Source organism: Pinus tabuliformis, chromosome Q, assembly GCF_031772625.1.
Source record: "Pinus tabuliformis cultivar Carrire ecotype Pingquan chromosome Q, CPIR1, whole genome shotgun sequence".
In the NCBI taxonomy this organism is placed as follows: Eukaryota; Viridiplantae; Streptophyta; class Pinopsida; order Pinales; family Pinaceae; genus Pinus; species Pinus tabuliformis.
The window spans coordinates 1,144,071,819-1,144,077,818 of record NC_142296.1 but is presented as its reverse complement, the minus strand read 5'-3'; positions in this window follow the sequence as shown (position 1 = coordinate 1,144,077,818).

Genomic DNA, 6,000 nt, shown 5'->3' with positions numbered 1-6,000 from the left:
ATCAATCATCATTTGTAATTCATCTTATTAATAAATATTTCTATATATATTACTGTCTATCCAAAAGTTTTATGCTTCAGATGCTCCCTCTAAACAGTGATCTGCTCTCAATCCTTGGTACGCCATCCTTCTTCCCTAGAGATCTCCAACACCTGTCCACTAACAACCTTGTAATCCTTCACAAGAAGCTGTACTTAGGGCTCAAATAATTTTGCCTCTCCTATCAGTCTTGTAGTCCTTCACAAAAACTGAACTTAGGGCTCTTCTTGTAGCCCTCTAACAGTCCTCCAACTTGTACATGAGCTGCCCACTTCTATCCAAACAAGACCTCTACCAACCTAGCAAAACATCAACATGAAGGAACAAAGCATACCTTTAAGGAATGACCAGTTTCTGTCCTTAAGTGCTTCACGGTTCTGTAGCATGTACTGAAGTTTTTCGGTTTGGTTAGAGCTTCTTGTATAGCTGTACATTAGCCGTTTGTTTGCCTCCAAACATCTGCGTAGACCTCACTTAAAGCCACCCTTCCTCTTCGCTATAACTCCTGGTATCTCAGCCTCCTTTTATAGCTTCAGAATAGGTATAACATACGTACTGCCCAACACTCTTCAAGCCTCAAGGGACTCGGCCTTGCTCCAGACCTTAGAGGAAACTCGACTTAAACACAAAGATTATTGCCATGAACTCATGCCCAAAATAACCACTAAAACTCGGCCAACACTCTGCCTAGTCTCGACCATCCAATCACAGAAAATATAACACTGATTCGTCCTTTCTTCCTTTGGAAAGACTCCTCTAGGCTGTGGCTCCCTTATCTGTCCTTCGCCTTACTATATTTGCACTTGTGAATTGTGCTGGTCTTTATTCCATTCCTTGCTCTGATACCATGTAGAAAATCCACGAAAATCTACAATTGCTCTAATGAACAATCTGAAAGCTAGTTTCTTTTCATTAGGACACAAATTATCTCTACTTATTTGTAGCGAAATAGGAACATAAATAAACAATGTCACTCAATAATCAAGACAAAAAATTCTAGGGAACCCAATTGGGAAAACCCTTTGCTTGTTTGAGAAATTTATTGATAGAAGCATGAACAATAGATCTCTTATAATACAATATTTATCTCTCCCAACTTGAGTCTCCTTTCCTCTCCCTTTGGTCGATCCTGCTTGTGCATCCTCTTCCTATTCAAGGATTAGTTCCACAGGTTCGTGGTGATTAGTTGGGTTGGTATCTTAGTAACTGTAGCGTTATGGAACTTTTGGATATTATATGAACAAAAAACACAATGGTTCTCCCTGCTTGAACTAGGCTTGAAACACTTGCAAGTAGCCTAATCTTGCCTCCCTATTTCGATGTGCATAGGTTGCTCCTATTATTTAGGGAATTCTCCCAAAATGCTGGCTCAAATCCCAAGGGAAATTCCTCCTCAAATCTATGTGCAAGCTTCTCTTGCACACTCTTCCTCTCACAAGCTCACACACACAAACTTGTTCTCTCTATTGCTTTGTCTCACCAACTCGTGCTCACAAAACAATGATGTACAATGGTGCCTTCGTCCTTCTTATAAGCAAATCACATAGGCTAAATCTGGCAAGTTGTATTTTAGGAAGTCGATTTGTGATTGATGAGTTAACTAAGTGCAACTAACTCATGTAACTCTTCTCGTCTCAATTTAGAACTTGATACTCAATCACTCGTCCTTCTCCCAAATCTAACTCGCACTAGAAGACAACAAACTGAGCCTCCCACTCCTGCATATCAGTCAAACTGCTTCATGAACTGTCCTAACTTATAGGAACTCACCCTAATTTTTAGGAACTTGTCCATCCTAAGGAAAACTGCTTCTTGGTCTCTTTGACTAAGACACAAGTTAAAGAAGGACATTTCTCGCTACTATTTTCAACAATAATTACTTCTAATGATATACAATCTTACTTTAGCATATTTCAGAACACCATTAAGCAATTATACTCAAAAAATTCAACAATAGATGCAACGAAATAGTAAAGATCACAATAGAAAGGCCATGCATAATAGACACCAAAATTTTCACTTGGGAAACCCAAACTCGAGAGAAAACCAACAATCTTTTCTAGGAGAAATAGTTTAGTTCAACAAAAGTACAATATGATTTTATAGTCAAACTTGATCAAACTGATCACGTAATCCAAACAGGTTAAACTTGGTCAAATTGGCCTAAATTCGACCTCCCGCAGCTGCCCACAAATTTGGTCAACCCTAAGTCCATAGGTCGAATTTCGACCTCTTGCTGCTGTCTAGAAGTTCATTCAAACTGGCCAAAGACTGTCAAACTACACAGTCAAACTGTGTTCAAAGCTACCCATAGTATTACTTGGTCAACAAATCAAAATCTCGGTCAAACTGCAGTCAAACAAGTTGCCCAAAACTTGGTCAAACTTGCCCAGAAAATCTTGGTCAAACAACCTTAGAATTTCGGTCAATAGAGCCTCGAAAATTTGGTCAAACGGCCTCATAATTTTGGTTAATAGAGCCTCAGAAATTCGGTTAAACAACCTCATAATTTCGGTCAATAGAGTCTCAAAAATTCGGTCAAACAGTGGTCAACATACTCTCAAATAAGCTCAGTCAAACTTTTGTCTTCCTTCCCTTCTCCTTTGCAGGTGTGAACATTAAACAAATGTATATTTTATGATCCGAATTGGTTGCCAAATGAGGAGGTTGAATGTGTATAAATAGTGGTCAAAGGAGGTGGGTTTGACCAAGGGTCACACCCATTCGTATGGTGGGGCCAATCTGTCTTACTGGAGCCTACATGAACTCAAGATTAATAATTTTCGTTTCTTTAATTTTGGCTAACTTGAATATTGACCCTAGTCACGAAAAATCAACACTCCCTCTTGGCTAGGGAGGTATTCAACTTTGACTTTCTCAGATGTCCTCTTTGCTGAACAATTTCTCGATCCAAAGAAAAGATTGAATGAGCTAGCTATGTTAATGTATCCATCCACTTCATGTTCTTATCTAGAACCATGTGGGAAGCATCCTGCATTAGCATCATGCAAAGGATCTAGTCACCTACTAGTCAAATCCCCTTTGCAAATGGATCTAGTCACCCACTAGCCAAAAACCTTTTGGCGATATGGTCAGAATGTTCTGACTAGGGTCAACAAGACTAGTCCTGGGTCACTAGCTCAACAAGTCGTGACTTGGAGCAAGGTCAATACCTTTGACCAAAAATGGTGAAACCTTGGGCCAATTACCATTCCTACTTGCCAATTGAATGGTAAAACACTTGCCTGATGCTAAAGGCACTCACTCTACCCACTAGCCAAGTACCTCTTAGCAATATCGTTAGAACCTTCTGACTAGGGGAGCACTCCGGGCCTTGATTCCCTCCGGGCCATTCTCCCTAGCCACATTTCATGGCTTTTGGTCAATGCCCTTGACGTGTCAATGTCCTAAGCTAAGGAGAATGTCTGCCCTTGATGCTACAACATCAACACTCCCTCTAACTGAGGGAATCATTCTCAACCACTCCAAGCTTGTCCCTGACCTATACAAACTTTACCCTAGGATAGAGGCTTTGTGAGAATGTTAGCATCCTACTCGTCTGTAGGAATTTACTGGAGCCATACTGCTCCCTTCTGTACCATGCCTCGGTACTTGATCTCAATGTGCTTCAATTTGTCATCACGATCATCTCTAGCACGTGGTCAACCAATCCTACAAGCAACTTTTGAAGCCACACTACTTCACAACTCGCCAAACTAGGTGCAATATACTCAGCGTCCACAATGCTGAGTGTGATAGATGTTTGCTTCCTGCAGAACCCAAACTAAAACAACATCTTGATGTGCTCTTCTTGTCTTCTGCCCTCTCTGCTTAATCTGAATCTGTATATCCCTGCAACTGTACTTCATCAATTGAGACATATCTCAATCCATATCTAACTGTGACATGCTAGTAACTCAACACATGTTGTGCTGCATGTCTCAGCTCAACTATAGACTGACCGTCTTCCTTCACTGGATCCATCACCACAACTGCTTTCTGGTCACCCAGACTGGAGTACCCTTTGAAACAGATCCCGCTGTGGCAAACCTGGTTGTTCTCTCTGCCATTGCTGCTTCCTAGTCAATAAAGCATATTTACTGTTTGGCATGGTCCACTCATAGAAGGCATACTGCTCTTAGAGACTTCCCATCTCTGAACATCTGGTTTGACTTTCTCAATCCTATGTCATCCTCTTAGACAGTTGGTCCTTTGCTCAAATCTGAATGAGAGTCTCTCAACTTCTTCAGATTTGTCACCATGGGAGTGTCCATGGACTTGCAGTCCATCATCCCAAATCTTTTTGAAGGATCTCAATAGTATGCTTCCCTTGACCAAGGAAGTAATATATCAAACCTAGATCCTTCATCTCAAACTTGGAGGTCAACTCCCTTTGACATTGAAGCACGGCTTGACTGCTTCCTTTGTCACAAAAGCAAATCCTTTTGCCACTGCTGCTCCCTCTATCATGTGAGTCCTTTTGCTCCCGTTAGAAACAAGTCATATAATAACAAGATCAACCAAGACTCGTTAGATATCCATCAATCTGAGAATACAATGCCCAAGGTCCGTACAAAGCTTTATTCAATTTGCAAACATGAGATTCCTTCTCATGTACCTCAAAGCCATGAGGTAGTTTTATCTACACTTCATCTTCCTCAACTACTGCATTGAGGAAAGCGGTCTTTACATCCATTTGATGTTATCTTCAATCCATAACTAGCCCTTCTTCACCAAAGCTTTGATACCATGTTGATTTTCTAATGCTAATTTAGACAAGCACAATTGTCCGCCACTGATATTTACTTATAGTTATAATGATATAGAGTCTTACTTCAGCGTGTTTCAGAACATCATTAAGCAATTATACACAGAAAATTCAACAGTAAATATAATGGAAACAGAAAAGATCATAGTAGAAAGACCAAGCATAGTAGACACCAAAATTTTCTCCTGGGAAACCCAAACTCAGGAGAAAATGTAGCAATTGTTTCTAGAAGAAATAGTTCAGTTCAGCAAAAGTTCAATCTGATTTTCTAGTCAAACTTGGTCAAACTGACTGCAGAATCCACACAGTTCAAACCTGGTCAAACTGGGCTAAATTCAGTCTCCTGCAGCTGCCCACAAGTTCAGTCAACCCTGAGTCAACAGGCTGAATTTCAGCTTCCTGCTGTCCAGAAGTTTGGTCAAACTGCCAAAAGACTCGGTCAAACTGCAGTCAAAGCTGCCCAGACTTTTAGTCGGTCAACAAATCAGAATCTTAGTCAAACTGCAGTCAACCAGACTGCCCAGAACTTGGTCAAACTTTCCCAGAAAATCTTGGTCAAACAGCCTCAGAATTTTGGTCAACAGAGCCTCAGAAACTTGTTCAAACAGTGGTCAACAGACTCTCAAATGAGCTCAATCAAACTTCGGTCTTCCTTCCCTTCTCCTTTGCACGTGTGAACAGAAAACAGATGTATATTTTATGATCCGAATTGGTTGCCAAACGAGGAGGCCAAATGTGTATAAATAGTGGTCAAAGGAGGTGGGTTTGACCAAGGGTCACACCCATTCGTATGGTGGGGCTGTCTTTCGGGAGCCTACATGAACTCAAAAATAATAATTTTCTTTTCTTTAATTTTGACTGACTTGAATATCGACCTTAGTACAATCTTTCTTCTTCAAATTTGGCCTTGATAAATGCATGCTCCAAAGGAGGGGCCTTGGCTTTTTTGTTATTGCGTACTACTTGAGTCCACATATAAATTAAACCCCTTTTTGTTTATCAAATTTTGACTACTGTGGCTTTGTTGATCTCCTTATTTGATTACATCGTATTATTCCAGTTTCTAGCTTGTCTTCTTTTAAATATTCATTAGATAAATAATGCTGAAATTTCGACTACTGTGGCTTTGTTGATCTCCTTATTTGATTACATCATTTTATTCCAGTTTCTAGCTTGTCTTCTTTTAAATATTC